This window comes from Octodon degus, unplaced genomic scaffold (genome assembly GCF_000260255.1).
Source record: "Octodon degus isolate 3935 unplaced genomic scaffold, OctDeg1.0 scaffold00021, whole genome shotgun sequence".
Classification (NCBI taxonomy): Eukaryota; Metazoa; Chordata; class Mammalia; order Rodentia; family Octodontidae; genus Octodon; species Octodon degus.
The window spans coordinates 13,064,252-13,083,950 of NW_004524597.1; the positions used below are offsets into that span (position 1 = coordinate 13,064,252).

The following is a 19,699-nucleotide window of genomic DNA, read 5'->3' on the forward strand; positions in this document are numbered from 1 at the left end:
CTCTGCAGGCCCTCAGTGCTCACACCCTCCCGAAACACTCGACCCGCAGGCGTGTCCTACACCCCCCGCCACCCGCTGCGCTGCCCAGGAGCTCCTCCGGTGTTCAGCTGACTCGAAGGCACTACCGAGGGTTAAGACAGCACTGTCCAGCCCTATGATCTCCGCTGCTGCAACTTACAGCGGGTGCAAGAGAATTAAAGCTAGAATTTGCTGCTAGCCAACAGCTCCAGTGCAACTCGGAGCGCCCATCTCCGAGCGCCCGGGTACCACGCGAGCGTTCCCATCACCCCGCGCGCCGCGCTGACCGAGCCTGGGAGCGCCTGCGCGGCGGAGGCTCCAAGGCGCACGGCGCAGGCGCGGCGGGCAGAGCGCGCGCCCGCGCCCGGCGTAGGTCGTACCGGGAGTTTGTGTGAAGACGCCCGGAGTGGCCGCGCGCGCGCTGGGGGAGTGGCTGAGCGACGTGGTTGAGTCTTGGGCTGCTAACTGCTGGAATCTGCGGTCGGCAATTTCGGATGGTTAGTGTTCCCGCGCGAGACGGGGCGGTCGGCGGGAGAACCTTGCGTTGCGCAGTCCGGAGAGGAGCCTTCTCCGTCGTTTCCCAGTTTCCTGCCGGCTGGGGGGCGCTCTAAGCCCCTGGTCAGGCTCCCAGCGACCTGGCCTGGGGCCTCTATTTCTTGGTCTGTTTGTTGTGTGGGGTGGCGGAGACTTTTGGGCTATTTTCGCTGCTTCGGGAACATCGCGGCGGCTCTCCGCCTGCCTCGCTCAGGCCCATCTCGTTCTCTACTTTCTAGATGATGCTTGGACTGTAGCTCTCCCCTGCAGACCAGGGAGAGCTGTCTCCAACAGCGTCCTGTCTCCAACTGTGGATCCTGAATCCTTTCTCGCGTGTTCGCAGGTAGGTGGCCCTTCAAGCTGTGGGGCTTGTGAGGTCTTACCTCCTCCATGCGACTGCTGGGGAGAGGGAGGACTGTGCGGTCGTCCGCCCTCGTAGGCTTAGTTCTATTCCTGAGGCTCCTTGGAGCAGAGAATGCTCCAGCGTTCCGAGAGCTGCCTTTGGCTTTGCAGAGGCAAGGAAGCAAGTTCCTCAAGGGCCCTGGTCTTTCAGTGGAACGCAGTCCAGTCCAGGTGAAGGACCAAAATTTCCCAGTGCTAGATGTGGTGGGGAGAATAAAGGGAGAGATAAAACAAACTGATTAGTCCTGGGAGACATGGGATGACTAGGGTTCCCAAAATGGTCAGGGTTTGGCCCAGGATTAGGAAGGTTAAGGGTTAAGAAGGCTTAGGCCAGAGCATGGCTTGCTGATGTAGAAGAGACTTTTTCCTGAGGCTGCAAGGGGCACACAGATATGCAGGTGAGTGGAGAGGGTAATAGTTAAGATTCCTAGTCTGAGTGGGAGGTGAAAACTGGCAAGAAGGGAGGACAGAAATCTTGAGTAGCAGCCTGGCTCACCAGCATAGAAATTGGCTCTAGTGGACAGCCTGACACTAGCCTTTGGGTCCTTGCTGGGCTCTGGGGCCTGAATTGTGGGAACTACTTTTTTAGAACTCAGTGGTGGGCTGTTCAGTGGGTACTGCTTCCACAGGCCCTAGTGTTTTCTGGCATTAGGGTAGGAGGGCAGGGACAATGGGTACACTTTCAGGCAGAAGTGGGAGGTGTTCCACAATATTTGGGTAGTAGAAGTAAGTGCCAGTGTCCCTGAAAGCTTCATGTATTGCAGGCCACCTGGGAGGAACTGGGCAGAAAGACCAACATAGCTATGCCTCCCCAGGGGAACTGGGGGTTTAGTAAACACAGGAAACTAGGCATGAAGGTATGTTCAAGCCTTGGGCTCATAGGTGTAAGTTGGTGGAGGACTAGGGTGTGTGTACAGGGGTAAAGCACAAAATATTTCATGAAGTTCATGAGTGCATCTCCCTCTCTAGAGACTTTGAGGAGAGGGCCGTGGAAGAAAGCCCCAGAGGAGGGGTCCTTTCTTCTAGGAGGGAACTGTAGCTACTAATAGTTTGAGTCTCTTTGATGACCATTGCTGGAGGCAGGGAGGGGCAGGTTCAGAGCTTTGGTACAGGTAGCTAATCTGGTGGGAGTAAACACATCAAGTGTGTTTTCAGGATTACATGTTTGGGGATTAGAATGCCAGGCTGCTGGTTGGATGGGAAATGTAGGGAGGTGTGTTTGGGTATGACATTGCCTGCAGGCAGCACTTAGCACAGCGCATGGGTGCTGAGGCAGAAAGTGTAATAGCAAGTGCCCTGTTTCTATAGGGTGTGACTGGTCCTGGGATATGCAAGAACCTATGACATGCTCTGTGTACTTAGTGGTTTATAGTGTTTGGGGTGGCCAGGAGCCTACTTAGCAGACTGAAGCATAGTCTATAACCTGCATGATATGGTTAAGCTTCTGGTCTCTACAGCCAGATTCTGCTGCTTTCTTTGTCATTTAGTAATTAATGTGTGGCCATAGGACAAGTTGATCCATGGCTCTGCCTCAGTAACAATAATAGTACCAACCTCATGTGGGGGGAAGATGATAATGTTTGATATGAGTACAGAATTTATTTAAAAGGTGCTACTATCGGGGGGCCAAGGAGATGGCTCAGTAGAATAAGTGCTTCCCTGGCAAGCACAAGGGCCTGAGTTCAATCCCTGGTTCCGGAAACAACAACAACAAAAAAAGGTGCTACTATCATTGTCCTGAACTTCCTGTATCATTCCAATCTGACCATTTTTCCTCTTGTGAGATTGACAGCATCTGTCCTACACAGTTACCTTGAAAGTTGCAGATGGCATTTATCTGCTTTCTTGGACTTCTCAGGGCAGCCTCCTGGGCCCCCTTTTCTACTCAGGGATCCTAGTCAGAAATAAGGGTTTACCTGCTTATTGCCTCTTCCTGCTGGTGGCAGTGGTTGGACCTCGTTTCTGCTCTTCTCTACCTTGTTTTTGGACAGATTGCCTTAGATGATGGCCTGCCTCTGACAGTCCCTTCGGCTCTCCTCTGCTCTCCTGAGGCTGCAGCTATCAGCTCCTTGGTCCTCAGCACTTACTTTCCTGGAACGGCTGGGTCTCCCACGCCCTGTCCACCTGATCCTTCTCTGTTTTATTGTGTGCTGCCTATCTATGTGTGCACAACCATGGAGCAGAAGAGTGCAGCTAACAATTTTACCAGTGGTAAAAGCCCACAGAAATCTGCCCCCCTTCCAAACTGTGTGAATGGCTGCCTCTTCAGGATTGACTTTGACTGAAAGCCCATCTGACACCCAGGCATCTTGGATGACTCCACATGCCTGCTAGATTACTTTTTGGCCCATTTGGGAGATTTCATATGCTTTTACTTCAAGCACCACCAGGACAACTTGAACTGTGTTTGTGAGATCCTTGGACACCTGATGGGCTAACCCTAGGCCTGGCCCTCCTCCCACCCCTTTGGTGGGACCTGTCCCTGCTTGATGATTACAACATCTGTGGGGGATATCTAGTAGGTTTTTTTTTTTTAAACAGTTTAGCTGAGGACCATACCACAGTGTCCTCACTACCACCATTAGTGAGACAGTTCTTAGAGGCTCTAGCACTCAACCTGGGCACTATTCTCAGGCCTGAACCAGCTGTTTTGGCCACCCCTGCTGTGTCCAGGTCCAATTCTAAGAAGCAGCAGCTGCCCAAGAAGAACATCCCTGGATCTCCGGAGTGTCCTGCCCTGTCAAATTCAGCCTATAGCCCTGATCTTGGTCTTGTGGGGCCAGTAGCCACCTAGCCAGAGGGAGGAACCTATAAACCTATCACTATACCTTTAAAATCTGCTGATTCCCCTTGCCGCAAAGTCAGAAAACAGAGGCGGTTTCTGAACAGATAAAGAACAGGAGGTACACCCTGTGTACTACAGGGGGCATTAGGCATCCCAGGGATCCCAGTAGACACCATTTGGTCAAGTTCTGAACATGCCTGAGTCTGAACAGGGCCCAGGCAGGTACAGCAGTGCCCTTTGTGATGAAGTAGCCACTATTAGAGTCCCTTGGTCCCAGTCATACAGAGTGTCCTTGATGACTCCATATGGTCCTGTTGCTGAATGAGGAGGTGTTTAGACTCCATCTTACAGCATTGGTGTGATATAGCTCTTTGCCCTGTGCCTACATCTTCCACTCCAGCTGGGTTCCCAGCTGCATCATCCACCCCTTTCACCTGAATATACAGTCTCTTTTTTTCTGTTTTTCTGGATGTGTTGTCTTTCCACTAGTTGGGTAATACTATAGATCAGCCTCCATTAGATATTTACACCAATCTTGTTACTACCTGTCCCCACCTACCTACTCACCCCACCACTACCCTTGACATTTCTCGACATTGGGACTGGATTGGGTCTGCCACGTTTGTCTTGTTGGGAGATGATTCTGTACAGTATATTGCTTCTATTTTCCACTCCTACATCCTGTTCCTTTCATTTGTGACCTCCAAGTTGGAATGTATAGAAGACTACATGGAGAAAATTACTTTTTTAAATATCACTTTCAGTGTTATGTTTATGGGGTATGTTGTGATAATTCATTACATATAGTATATACAATGTAATATCAAATCAGAATGTTTGGCATTTCTGTGTCCTTAAACATTTATTGGGGCCGGGGAAATAGCGCAGTCGAATAAGCATTTGCCTGGCAAGCGCAAGGCCCTGAGTTCAATCCCCGGTACTGCAAAAAAAAAAAAAAAAAAAAAAAAAAAAAATCCCTCGTGTTAGAACTTTTTAAACTCTCTTCTTGATCTTTGTAAAAAGAAATATGATGCTGCTCCTTGTTATAAGCTATAGTCACTGCTCTACTGTAGAGCCCTGGAACTTACTCCTTTCATCTAACTTTATTCTGGTATCTGTTATCTAACATCTACATGGCCTTTTTCATTCTTTCCTTCCTAACTTTTAGTGATTATTATGAATTATTTTTCTTTTCTTTTTTTTAAAAAATATTTATTTATTTTTATTTATTACATTTATTTATTGTGTGTGTGTGTGTGGCCAGCTCAGCCCACCAGGGGGCGGGGCTGGCTGGCATGTGGTGCTGGAGGATTGAACCGTGGTCCTTGTGCTTTGCCAAGCTTGTTTCAAGTAGGTGCTTTAGACCACTGAGCCATCTCACCAGCCCCATGAATTATTTTTCTACTTCAGTAAGATCAACTCTTCTAAATTCCATGTGTAAGAATATGTGATATTTGTCTTTTTTTTTATGGCTTTTTACTTACTTGACAGTGTCTTTCAATAATCAAGTGCTGCCAGCGATATTTGTTTTTAGGTCTGACTTATTTCACTCAATATATTTTCTCCTTCCATTCATCCATTTTACTAATATTTCTTTCTCTTCCTCTCTTCTCTCCTCCCTTCCCCTCTCCTTTTTTTCTTTTGATTGAACTTTTTTAGGGGAGGTTTATTTTTTGTTTTTGGTGCCAAGGACCAAACCCAGGGCTTCCAGCTTGCTAGGCAAGCATTCTACTGCTGAGCCAAATCCCCAGCCCCAGCCAAATCCCTAGCCCCTCCTTTTTTCTTTTGAGATGGTCTCTTTCAGCCCAGGCTGGCCTCAAACTCTTGATGATCCTCCTTTATCAGCCTTCCAATGGGTGTGCACCACCACACTAAGCTGTATTTCACTGTTTTTTAATTGTTGAATAACGCTGCACTATGTATATATGCCACAGTTTCTTTTATCTCTTCATTGATCATTGGACACACTGATTCTATATCTAGAACTAGGGCAGAAACAGTACTTTCATCCTGAGTTGGATGGCATCTTGTCCAAGAGCTATGCTTCTCTTTGAATTTATAGAAGCTCCAACCAGTTGGGGCCTTAGATGCCGGAAGGAGGAATCCAAACCCCTTGCTGGGCTCAACTATAGGCATTCTCTTTTCTTTTTAGTAGCATTCTCATCACATGTGGTTAGCCTCAGAAATTAACAAAACATTGTACATCTTAAAATACCTTACTTCCCTCCCACCATCCTGCTCTTCAGCAGTCCTTGCCTTCCTCTGTATACTCTTGCTGATGACTAAGCCCCAGTGATGCAAATAACTTACATCTGGCAGATGTGCACCTCATAGACAGGACCTCTGTCTTGGCTTTGTGTCCTGGGTGCACAGTTGGTACTGGTTAAATGCATGTTAGATCAGCTGCTGAGTGACTTTGTGGTGGGTGCTAACAAGAGCTTTGTTTCCTTGGAGGTCTGCACCCATTCTGTCGGCATAGAGGCCCAACCTCAAGCATCCCAGGTCAGTATCCCATTGGGGACTTTGAAATCTGAAGGGTTTGGTGGAAGGATTTATATATACATAGTGGGTAAAGATGGAAGGCTGAGCAAGTGGAGAACAGCCTTGAGAACAACTTCTGAGAGCTGAAGAGAAGGGAAGAAGGGGTGACAAGGACCCCCACCCGCAATGGAATGAAGAAAGACCAGTTCTGCACAAGGATGGAATGAGATCACTATGGAAGCTCCCTCAAGCCAAGTTTGCCTGAGGTTGAGGCTATAGCTGAGCAGTGTATAGTATGTGCCTACTTCAGGGATGCTTAAATAAGAGCCTCAGCTCCTTTCAGTTTTGTAATTGTGAAAACACACATTCCTGGAAAATAGAAGGACAAAGTAGAAACACAGGAGATACAACCAGTTATAGGAAAAACAACAATAAGTATACATCTGGAAAGACTTCAGAAAAATAGAAATTGTTGGGATTTTGTTGAATAATTTTTTTTTTTTTTTCGGAACCGAGGATTGAACTCAGGCCCTTGCGCTTGCCAGGGAAGCACTTATTCTACTGAGCCATCTCCCCAGTCCAATGGCAGAAGGATTTTTTTTTTTGCTCCGAATGCCTTCGGGGTGGGTTTGGCTGGCTTAAGTTGTGGGGATCGACCCACAGCAACCTGAGCCAGACTGCTTTTTGAAGCAGTCACTTAGCGAACTAAGCTAAGGAGCAGGCCCCCCGTTGAATAATTTTTTAAAGCCTCTGGGTACATATGGTTGTAGGTGTGAGATATTTTAAGCCATAGAGATTTTATATATAAAACAGCTGGAAATACGTGGGAAGCTATTTTTAGGAAGCAATACAACTCAGATAAGCAATCAAGCTGATGGAAGAAACCAATGTACAGCCAAGTTCAGATATGGATAGCCAAGCCTGAGTCCTTTGTTCAGGGTCACAGAGGGTTAGGGTAAACTGTTCTCACGCTTCCAGCTAAGGCCTGAGCTGCCCATAGCTATGTTTATAGACACTGGAACTGCTGTCTGGGATGCACAGCCCAGTCACGCACCTGACCCCCTACCATTTTCCATCCTCTTCTTGGCCCCTACACTGCTGCCTTTTCTGTCCATTTAGCATAGCTGAAAAGAATGCCTTCAAGATTTCATCTTCTTTGCTGACACCTGTCCTAGGAAGGACCTGGAGACTTGGGTTGATGATCTACTGTATCTCTGAGGCCTAAGTGGTATCTTTTTCTTTCCTTTTTTTTTTTTTTAAATGTATTTAGTATGGGGTCTATAGGGTCTCACTACACAGATTGGATTTGTACTGCTTCTCTTGTTTTCAGTCTCCCAAGCACTGTGATTACAGGCCAATACAACTCACACAGGCCAATACACGCCACCATGTCCAGTCTCAATCGCCATCTTAGCGTACCCCAGGGGCGGGGCTGGCATGGCAAGCCCAGGATTTTTTTCTAGGTAGGCAAGATAAACACTTGGGAGAGTCTGTGTATTCTATTTTTATTTTATTTTCATTTTTTATTTTTTTAAAGAGTACAAAATAGTATTAAGACAAAAATTACAAGTGATACAGAATTTCACTTACTATGAATTTCTTTTTTTTTTTTTAACATTTATTTATTTAGTGTGTGTGTGTGTGTGTGTGTGTGGCCAGCTCAGCCCACCAGGGGGCGGGGCCGGCCGGCATGTGGTGCTGGGGGATGGCACCGCGGTCCCTGTGTTTGCCAAACTTGTTCCAAGTAGGTGCTCTAGACCACTGAGCCATCTCACCAGCCCTTACTATTTGCCAAACTTGTTCCAAGTAGGTGCTCTAGACCACTGAGCCATCTCACCAGCCCTTACTATGAATTTCACAATGATTATTGTAATACATAGTGTCTTCCAACCAGTTTTTCATGTTACCAGGTATATGCATACAAAATTGGAAGAAGAAAAAAATAATACATATTAAATTAAGAAAAAAAGGACAAACAATTGAAAAAAGGAGACAAAACAAATTAAGCATTAACTGCCTTTCCATAGACCAGAAGAAATCCATAGTACAGTTGTCCAAACCACCATGCTTACATACATAGATATACCTCTTTCTCCCATTTCCTCTCCTGTCCTTCAGTTCAGTAACTCTTTCTTTTTGAATAAGTTCATTCCCTTTCCCACTATCTATTGTATCCTTCAGATTCTATTTTCTCTTTCAGGTTCTCACACTAAGTAGACAATATGACGTTTGCACATGTGGGTCTGATTTATTTCACCTATGAGTATGGTCTCTTAAGGGCCAACAAGATAGCTCAGTGGCCTAAGTGCCTGCTTAGGTAAGCACAGGGACCAGGGTTTGATTCTCTGCAGCATATGCCACATTGGCCCCACCCCCAAGAGCTGACCACAGAGTCAAGGTGTGGTGGTGCAGGCCTGTAATTCCAGGGCTGAGGGAAGCTGAAAAACAAGTCTGAGCTGTTTAGTGAGGCCCTGAACAAAATGGGGGGGGGGGGATACATATATATTACAGTCTTTAGTTGCATCCATTTACTGGCAAAAGCCTCAAATTTATCCTGTTTTATAACTGAGTAATACTCCATTGTGTAAGAATACCACATCTTTATCCATTCTCAGTTGATGGCCATTTGGGTTGTTTCCAGGATTTAGCTATGGCAAGTTGCACTGTTATAAACATGGGTGCACATAATATTGCTGTGGTATGATGTTTTCAGTTCTGAAAAAAATACCCAGAATGGAAATAGTTGGGTTAAATGGGACCTCCAATCCTAGTTTTTTAATTTAGAAAATGAGTCTTATTCATTGTGTTTGGGCATAAAGGAAGGGAAGGAGGGCCTTGCAGTAGTGTAGCCAAATTGCCAGTTATGGGTACCTATGCAGGTAGCATGAAAGAGAGCAGTGGGGACTTCTCGTCTGGCCTTTTATGCAGGCAGTGTACGTGGTCTGGTAAGGTGGCTTTTGGTTTTAAGCACCAGCAGCAGTATCTGCTTTGGGTTAGAGGCAGTTACTGAGCTGCTTTCATGCTCCTTAGAAAAGAAAGCTTGAGGGGCCGGGGAGATAGCTCAGTACAGGCAAGCGCAAGGGTCTGAGTTCAATCCCCAGTTCCACCAAAAAAAAAAAAAAAAGAAAGAAAGAAAGAAAGAAAGAAAAGGAAGCTCATCAAGGACCAGGAGAGGAGGCTCTATGCTGTCATTCATCCCTATACATAGGGTAGATGACCCAGATGAGGGTTCTCCAGTAGCCACAGAACCTGGGACAACTTGCTGGATGTGCAGAGGAGCCTACCTTCCAGATTAGTGTCTGTCTCTTATTTCCCTTGAAATTCCCTGAGAATTTCTTCCCTTGGGACAAATACGGTGGTTGCTGGTGGAAGGTTTTTCAAGTATTTGTCTCCAAGGGAAATCATAAAACAACTAGTGCTGAGGATAAGATCCTCTGAGATATTGGAATATTTTATTAAGCTTCAGTGCTTGGATATTAAGATGGAGAGGTAACAAAACAGTGAAATTGAAATAGAGCCATGTGACTAGGGAAATTTAGTATACTGAACATTTCAACTTGATGGGGGTTATTTAATGAAAGCATTTGGGACAACAGGTTGTCTTATCTGGAAAATAGTAAAACTGAGAACTTCCCTCATTTTTGGAGCCAAGATATATTCCAGATGGATTAAAGATGTCAACATTTTAAAAAGTCATAAGACTTCTATGGGAAAATAGAGTAAATATTTTTTGGGTGTTTTTGCTTGTGATTCTAGGATTTTAAGAGTTTTAGATACCTATAATTGCTGAAGGCGCAGAGAAATAGGCTTTTTTTTAAATGCTGTTGGTAGGTACATAAAATACTTTAGTTGGGTCATGTAACACTCTGAGGTGCACACACGCTCTGACCTTTTGCTCAGATGGATGGAGGCTGATGGGACGAATAGTCATGGTACAGCACCATTGTGGGATGCAGGTTTCAGGAGGGAGCTTGAAATTAGCTATACCTTACCACCTTACCTGGTCTCTGATTGTTAAAATAGTTTGTTCTATTGGGTGGTCAGGAAGGTTGATTGAGGATGGTGACCATACAGTGCCTAATCTGGGCCTTATTGCATTATGAACAGCAAAAATGGAATAACTTGAAAATAAAGATATTACTCCTATAGTGTCCATGAACATGACCCAGATTGTGCTGTGGTTATTAAAGCCTCCAGAAATGGGCTTGCTACTCATTTTCTTTTCACTCAAAACGTCCAGCAGGAGGGGCTGGGACCCAGTCTGCCCTCTGCAATCCTTTAAGGACTCATGCTGACAGGAGCGCCATCTGGACACAGTTCTCCACAATCACAGTTATGAGGAAATCACAGTGAGCCAGAGGGGATATGTGTCACCTTATTCATGCTCCATGGCCAAAGTAAGCCACAGAGCTGTGCCTGAATTCCTCAGGTTCTCTCTCTTTTTAAAATTTTTTTTGTTTAATTAATTAATGAATTTATTTGGTATAGGATCTCACTGTGAAGCTCAGATTCATAGTGATCCTGCTGTCTCAGCCTCCCCAGCACTGGAATTATAGGTGTGCACCACTACACCTGGTTTTGGTGGCCAGCATGGCACACCTGGGGTTTTGGGGCTGGCACGGCATGTTGTACTGGGGATAAAACTTGTCCCTGAACTTGCCAACGGGGTTCTTAGACCACTGAGCTATCTTCCCAGCCCCCTCAGGTTCTCTTATAAGGACAGTAAATCAGTACTAGGGTGTTTGAGCAGCCACCTGTTCAGTGTGCAGTTGAGTATTGCCACCCTGGAAGAGAAATGGGCCTACAGGAAGAGACTCTGTTAGTTTCTTGCAAACTGTCATGACAAAACACCATAGACTGGGAGGGTCAAATAGACATTTTTATCAGAGTTCTGGAGCCTAGAAGTCCAAGATAAAGATGTGGGCAGAGCTGACTTCTCCTTAGGCCTCTCTGCTTGGCTTACAGATATCTGTCTTGTTCCTTAGTCTTCAAATAATCCTTCTGTGCAATTCTGTCCTAAATTCTTCTTATAGGACACCAGACATGTTGGATCAGAGCCTACCCTATTGGTATTATTTTACTATAATCATCAGTTAAAGATCCATCTTCAAATAGAATCACATTCTGACATACTAGGAGTTATGACTTCAGTGTAAGAAGTTAAGTGGATGCAACTCAGCCTATAAAAATGCTCAGGATAGGTTTATTTATTTATTTATTTTATTTTTGTAATTTTGGGCAGTGAGCTGTTGTCTGGCCATGTGCGGAGTCCTTCTGGGGCCTAGAGCCTGTGTTGGTGACAAAATAGCAAAGTTTCTGCCCTCAAGCAGGCAGTTCCCATGTTCTGTGGGGCTTCTTTGCTTTTTATTTAAGGAATCTTTCCCTATCTGAGGTTTAAAGACAACCCTGCTTTTCCACCTTCTAATGTCTTGCCTTTTACATTAAACCTGGAGCCTCCTTGTTGATACATTGGAGGAGTGTCCGCTGTTGTCATTGAGGGCCTGTGATGGACAGAGCCTCTTTGCCAACCTCAATGGATATGTAATGTGAGAAGAAATAAATTTTTGATGTGTGAGGTCACTGAATTGGGGACTTAGGTCGTACAGAGCAGAACCTGTTGTATCCTGACCAATAGGGGATCCCATTTCTCCTTTTTCCATAGTGCATGGACTGCCCCAGTATCAGCTTCTCAGTACTATCCTGGTCACATTAGCCCGCAAGGTCTGTGGCCTGGTCTATCCTGTATTCTAGTTTTATAAGTAGCCTTGATTTTCTTGTAGGGAAACATTCATCACTGTTCTGTTTTCATTGCCCTGGTAGCTTTTATTTTTATTTTTTTTAATTTATTTTTTTCCATAATTTTATTGAGAGACAAACAGCAATGAGACAGTTTCAAATTATATTGGTAGGACAGTTTCAATAATTAACACACTGCATACCTTCTTCCTAGTGGTTATTTGCTGTACAAGATGCAGACATGATATCCTATTTACAAACACTATCACAACAAATCCCTCTATTCATTAAGAGAATGTAACTATGTATCTATCCTAACCATTTTGAATACACAGATACAAAATGGACATTCATTTATATATCCCCTTTTTTTGTTTAGTTCCATCATTTGAATATTATAGGTACTGTTGAATTATACACACCACTATTTACAACATCTCTTGCAATGAACTCATAAAAATAATTATAAAAGTACAGATCTAGTACTTAAATTTCCACATATCTCTATTCCTGAAGGAAATGTTTTCCAACTGGTTATGCTACTGTATAACTTAAAAATTCATCTCTGAGATGCAATGTTAACTGTATTTATTTCCCTCTAGAATTTAGAAAAAAAATCCAACTTTAGATATCAATCTATTGTTCCTGGTAGCTTTTAAAATAATTAGTTTATAAACATAAAGTGAGAGGGTGAGTAGAAAGCCATGGTATGCCCTTTGCCCAACTCCAGCAACATTTCACAGGGCTCTGGAGGGGCCATGTCTGTGGCCATCCTGGCCAAGCTCCCTCTCATTTGCAGTAGGAGCCCTGAGCTCCCTTAGTTTCTCTTTGGGCCATGGTGTCCTCTGTAGAGGGGCCTCAGATCCCTGTTCAGGAAAGAGTGGGTGGTGATGATTTCAGTATGGGAGGATCCCTGGCCTCAGAGATGTTCTTAGAATTCTCTCCTAGACTCCCACATCATAGGGCTGGACATGTAGGGGTGAGTGAACGTGTACTTGCCAGTTTCTTTTCTCTTAGCATTGATGGGCTCACTGACTGGTTGGAAAGCTATGTCTGAATTTTTCCCTTCTTCATTCTGTCCCTGTTTATCTGTCTGTACAGTGTAGAGACCTGGGGCTTTTGGGTCAGCCCTAACCTTCTGGGGGAAAGGTGGACAGTGAAAGCAGATAGGTGGCTGAGAACTCAGCAGGCATTCTCAGGTGATATCTTACATCCTGGGGGCTGGGATGAGTTGTGCTATGGAGTTGGCCCTTTATCATAACTTGTATCCTTAGTGGACTGGGCTTCCTGATGGGTGGGCTGCAGAGCTGGCTCTAACTCACAAATGGGAACATCATGCTTCCTGCACAGCAGCAAGTTTTCCATGTGTTCCCGAGACAGAAAGGCCAGTAGCTCATTGCTGGCTGGCTTCCCACCTCTGCCAGTAACTGCGTGGGGCAGGCTGGCTAAAAATGCCCCATCAGTGGAGCTTCCTTCCTGCCTTCTTGCAGGCTACTTGGATCTGATCCTGGGACAGTGGACGTCCTTAGCTGCTGCTTGAGACATTCATGAGAAAGCTGCCCGCCTCTCACCCTGACTTGGCTTCTCAGCTCAGTCTGTGGTGTATAGCTTCAGCCCTGCTCAGCATCTGCCACTGAAGGTTGTCTTTGCACACTGACATCATCTGGCCCGGCACCCTTCATGTGCTCAGGTCATCTGGTCCATCACCGCTCACGTGTTCCAGCCAGGTAGCTTTCAGACAGCACCAGGGAAGAGAACCAGCCATGTTCTTGTCTCTGAGCATATCCCTTCTGCCCTAGCTGGACTGGCCCTGTTAATGGGACAGTTGGCCACAGGGACTCAGTGCTGGTTGAGTACCCAACAGGCACCACTAAAAAGGAGGCAAGGTAGGCTGGTGCAAGGACCATGATAGCCTCTGCTTGGGGACCACGCCCACTGCACAAGCTGTGTCTCTTGCAATCAAGACAGTTCAGGAAGACAGGTCTATAAGTTTTTCTGTGTCACCGCTCCCCCCAATCACTAGGGCCTGTCTAGAATGATTGCACGCATACCTGCTGGAGCATTGTGCTGGGTGCTGTCTGGCTTGCTACTGCTGAGGAGTCATGGAGGGATTGGGGTCAGGCACTGCACCAAGGGAGATGAAGTCAGTGCCAACTGTTTGTTGTGGCCCTGAATCCCGTTAGAGTGGTGACCTCCTCAGGGATTCAGACAGTACTGCTCTGTAGGAGCAGAAGGCCTCGTTGTAGCATAAGCCTCCCATTTCTGCATGAAGGGAAAGGCTTGGATCTGGCTGTTGAGGATTTCATCTTTCCTGCAGAATCTTCAGGGCCATAGTGCCATGGGCCTCGGCATGGAAATTAAGTGTATAGCTAGAACTCAGCTTTTGCATTTTGGCTTCCAGGTGATGCTCTGCCAACGGGGTGCCCAGGCAGGCTTGAGTGCAGAATAGGGCCTGACTCACCTCCTAGTGTTTTCACTGTAAACCGTTACTGAGTCAGTTGAGGGGCTCCCTGGGCCCCAGGCAAAGCTGACAGTCAAGGCTGCAGCCTTTCTGCCTCTGGAGACAGATGTGCCTAAGGCAGTGTGGGGGAAGCCTTTTCCTTCAGGGGAAGGGACCATTAGGGAGTGCGCTTTATCACCTCCATCCTTTTTCCCCACATAGATTGGCAGGGGTGTGCCATGGCAGGTAGAATGACTGATTGGAGTATGTCTTCACTGCCTTGGGGAAGATCCTTGGCTCCCACCTTGCCAGTGGGCTACGCTGCACCACCCTCCCTGCCTTCCCGGAATTCCTCTCCAGGATCTGTATCTTTGAAGCCACTGCCTCCCTGCCCGCCTGGGCACTTCCCAAAGCGGATACTGACAGAGGATTCAATGAATCGAAGGTCGCCAGTCAGGGTGCTGACAGATGCCCGGCCATGATACTATTTCTGATTTAATAACCGAATGGGAGGCTGGCCCTTTGTAATAATTAGGGCTAATTACTGAGGAGGTGTTGACAGACTGGCTGAGAGGAAACAAACTACCTTTATCCCGTGGCTTAGAGTCAGATTACCGGCCCTGTGCTATCTGTCCCTCAGAAAGTAGACGCTTCAATCACTCAGCAAGGCTTCAAAGGGGAAAGGGCCCTGACAATGCACGGGATTTGGAAAGGAGCTATGAAGTGCGCCTTTGACTCTGAATTGCCAAATGGAGCCCCATTCCAGAAATGGTTTCTTTGTGCAGTCTGAGTTACTATGGCCAGATCTGCTTCCCATGCTCAGGGCCAGGGAGGAACTGGGTGGACACAGGCAAGGCTAAGGCTGTGGCTGTGGCTGGTACCGGAGCTGGTCTGTCCTGCTTTGGTCCTTCCCAAACTGGACCTGTGCAGCAGAGATGTGGGTACCCCTCATGGCCATCTCTGGCAACCCATGGACCAGAGGTGAGGTATGTTTTTCTTGGCCTGGAAGCATATCCAGTTCTTTGTGGCTATGAGTGCCAGGTAATAGGATCTTGCTATCCCAGCAGGCTTGTATCTTCCCTTGTTTTCATCAGGAGTGCAGCTTTTCTGCAGCCCATATGGACAGGTCTGGCCTCTCTCAGGAAGGGACTGTGTCCTTGTTGTTATTTATTGTAAGACCACTCCTTGGAGGCCTGAGTGTCTCTTCCCAGGCCATTCCCACCCTGTCATCATTTTTTTTTTTTTTTTTTTCCAGAACCAGGGATTGAACTCAGGCCTTTGCACTTGCCAGGGAAGCGCTTATTCCACTGAGCTATCTCCCCGGCCCCCACCCTGTCTTGGGCAGAGACTCAAGGCTATAGAAGCTATACTAAAAAAATAAAAAAAAAATAAAAAAAAAAAAAGAAGAAGAAGCTATACTGACCCTCATGGCAGAAGGCCATGTCTGACATGGGGATGATTCCCAGAGGGTGTTAGAGCTGGTTCCTGATGGGCTGTATGCATGTCTACTGAGTTCCCTGGATCTTCCTGCACTTCACTGATTTGAAGCAGCAGTGCTGGGCAGTGTGCCAGTGAGTCAGTGAGTGGGTTTGGATGCCCAAGGGGTGTGTGTGATCCTGTAGGGTAGGATATGCAGGGTGGCTGAGAGAACAAAGATACCAGGTGAAGTCTCAGTGCTGGACCAGTTCTGAGATTTCAGGCCTTTCTGCTGTCTGTTCTCATCAGGAAGGTGGGTATGAACAACCACGAGGCCTCTGCTAAAAATAGTCCTATTCAGGGAACATATTTCTGGTTCCAGGTGTAGCTTGGGAAGTGCTGGGTAGCAAGAGGTGGGAGGAAAGCCATCTCACTTCTATGTCATTGGGTGTCTTCCCTGGCCTTTGTGGTCTTGGCTATGTTCCCACTGGTCTGAAAGACCTGTATGTAGGTCCTAAGTCTTCCCATCTTAGATTGATGGAGCAAGTCAGGCTGGAGAGCAGCGCTGGTCTTCTTTCCCCAGCATGCTGCTCTGCTTGCACTGGAAAGTGTCTTCTGGAAATAGTAGGGATACCGATCAAAATGATCCACTAACACTTTACCAGATGGTGACTAACTTATTGTAGGAGCTACTATGGTTGATTTTGATCTGTGTTGGGGCAGAAATAAGATGATGAGCTATTTTAAATGGAAGAAACATTAAAAATTGGCATTAAATTTATTTATAGTTATTATGAGCAGAAATAGGAATTGCCTCCTAAGCCAGGAACATCTAAGAACCAAGTTTTCATATTTTAGTAGTAAACTAAATATAACTGTAGCGCAAGAAAAAGAGCACACAAATATTATACAGCATATTCTATTTGAAATACAGTCTCCTAGAAAATGACCATGAGAGCAGTGGCCCAGGGCTTGTATGTAAAAGCAAGTCTGAACCCTGTCTTGTAAACATCTGAAGTTGGGCACAGCTGAGGCACCAGTACTGATACACTGCTGTTAAGTACAGCCCTGACTGTATTCAGGTTTCCTGAGCTTGTAACTAATGTCCTTGCTCTGTTCCAGGATCGTGCCCAGGATCCCACATTCTATGTACTCATCTCGTTAGGCTGTTCTTGGCTGTCATAGTCTTCTTAGACTTTCCTTATTGTTGATGACTTTGACAATTTTGAGGTGCAGTTGTCCAGTATTTTTCAGAATGAACCCCACTTGGATTTGTTGCCTAATTTTTTCATGACCAAAGTCATGAGTTTTGGGGTGAAAGATCACAAAGATGAAGTGCCACTCTCATAGTTTCACATCATGTCATTAGTACGTATTATCAATCTGACTTACTACTATTAATGTTGACCTTGATCACGTGGCAGAGGCAATGTTTGTTAGGATTGTCCCATGTAAAGTTACACTTGCCCTTGGGGCTGGTGAGATGGCTCAGTGGTCTAAAGCACCTGCTTAGAACAGTCCCTGCTTAGGGACTGTGGTTCAATCCCCCAGCACCACATGCCAGCCAGCCCCGCCCCCTGGTGGGCTGAGCTGGACACACACACACACACACACACACACACACACACACCCAAATAAATAAATAATTTTTTTAAAAAGTTACACTTTCCCCCTTTCCTGTACTGTACTATTCGGAAGCAGGTCACTGCTCAGCCTGCACTTGAAGGGTAGGAGTTCAAGCTCCTTCCTTGACAGTAGAATAGCTACATGAAGTAGAATTCATTCATTCTTTTTTTTTTTTTTTACTGCAGTGTGGACTCATGGATATTTTATTAATATTATTATATACACTTGCAATTAATTTTTTATTTTAAAGAAAAAAACATTAAAATAATAGAATTTCAAAACACGATAGGAAATCAACAATGGTTGTTATATTGCATATTGTTCTCTTTTTATAATTTTATTTTACTTTGAAGAGTGCATATTGTTATCTTCAGAGTAGTTGTTCAGATTACCAGAAATAAGCTTGCAAAATTGGTCAAAAAATTTTACAAAGATTAAACATTACCTGTTCCTTTCAATAAACCAATAGAAATCAGTAGTACAATTATCTTAGCTATCTTGTGTATAGATATATTGTATATATTTCCCCCTTCCCCCTTTTTTTCTCTGTTTCTTCATCCTAGTTGTTCTTTCCTTTTGAACAGTATTATTTTAAAATGTAAATAACAATATTCACAACCAATTGTTGAATTCCTATCTTTTTTTAGTGAAATTCTGTATTGTTTCTAATTTTTTAAAGCTCTTTTTCATTCTCTTTAAAAAATAATAAAAGAAAAAAGCAGGAAAAAAAATCCTCCTCACAGCCCTTTGTCCCTGAGCCACTCTCCCTCCTCTAATCCCTAGCAGCTACCGATCTGTCCTCCATGTCCTTATTTGTGCCTTTTCCAGAATGGCGTATAAATACAGTAGTACCAGATGCAGCCCTTTTGCTTTAGTTTTATTTTATTTCTTTTCTTTTTTTTTTTTTTTAACATTTATTTAGAGAGAGTGTGTGTGTGTGTGTGTGTGTGTGTGTGTGTGGCCAGCTCAGCCCACCAGGGGGCGGGGCTGGCTGGCATGTGGTGCTGGGGGATTGAACCGCGGTCCCTGATGCTTTGCCAAGCTTGTTCCAAGTAGGTGCTTTAGACCACTGAGCCATCACTCCAGCCCCTGCTTTAGTTTTAATATTCTGTTTTGTTTAATGCTGGGGATTGAATCCATGGTCTTACATGCTGGGCAAGTAAATTACCACAGAGCTTTATCCCCAGCCCAGTATGTAGCTTTTTGCTAAACATAATTCTCTGGAGATTTATCTGCATTGTTACATCTATTCATAGTTTGTTCCTTATTGCTGAATGCCATTCCATTCAACATAAGATAGTGATTTGGGGGCTGACCAGATAGCTCAGTGGACTAAAGCACCTGCTTAGGCAGGCACAGGCACTGGGGTTCAATCCCCAGGGCGTGCTGAGATGACAATTGAGAGTGGGCATTGTGGAGCGCAGATGTAATCCCAGCGCTTGGGAGGCTGAAAACAGGAGGATCACTATGAGTCCGATTTGTGTAGTGAGACCCTGAATACCCTGTACTGTATGCATTTTAAAAAAAAAAAGGTTATTTTCTGTTTTGCGGTGATTATGGATGGAATTACTATAAATATCTGTGTACAGGTTTTTTTCTCATTAACTATTAAAAATCAGTAATATTACATATCATATTAAAAATTGTAGACAAAGGGCTAGGGAGGTGGCTCAGCAGAATAAGCACTTCCCTGGCAAGCATAAGGGCCTGAGTTCAATCCCTGGTTCCACCAAAAAAAAAAAAAAAAAAAAAAATTGTAGACAAATATTGAAATGTGAAAGATATAAGATGTAGACAGAGTGAATTTTAGAGAAATATTTCTGAAATGAATACATAACATGAGATTAATAATAGATTGCACGTTGTAAATAATTTACAAACTTAAATGAATATAACAATAAAAATTGTTCAAAATAAAAATGAAGAATTTATAGATCAGTCATAATAGTTCACTCTGTGTCAAAATCAAGAAACTTATATTCATATAATTAGAATTCTCAAAGTAGAAAAGGGTAGGCAATAAAAATTTAAAGATTTAAAATTTCTGAATTTAGTTGAACTTACAATACATTTCCAAGAAAAATGAACCTTTTGCACAAGAAATTTGAATAAAATCATACCAAGATACACAAAAATGAAATTGTCCAAAACTTATGGTAAAGAAAAAAAGTCATTAAAGCATATACATAAAAATATTAGCTATGGAAGAACAAAATTAAATAGCATCTTATTCCACATTAGAAAGTTAAAAAAAGGGCTGG

The 19,699-nt window shown here is 44.7% G+C and overlaps 1 protein-coding gene across 4 annotated transcripts in view; it reads left to right on the plus strand.

Moving 5' to 3' along the window:
- The first annotated feature begins 374 nt into the window (after positions 1–374).
- Positions 375–19,699, plus strand: part of Gnb1l (G protein subunit beta 1 like) — a 77,872-nt gene continuing 58,547 nt past the window's right edge. For 3 of the 4 annotated variants that reach the window (XM_004628152.2, XM_023711843.1, XM_023711844.1), the window contains exons 1-2: positions 375–515; positions 792–895. The gene's annotated coding sequence lies outside the window, so the exon portion shown is untranslated. The other variant, XM_023711842.1, reaches the window with a different exon arrangement.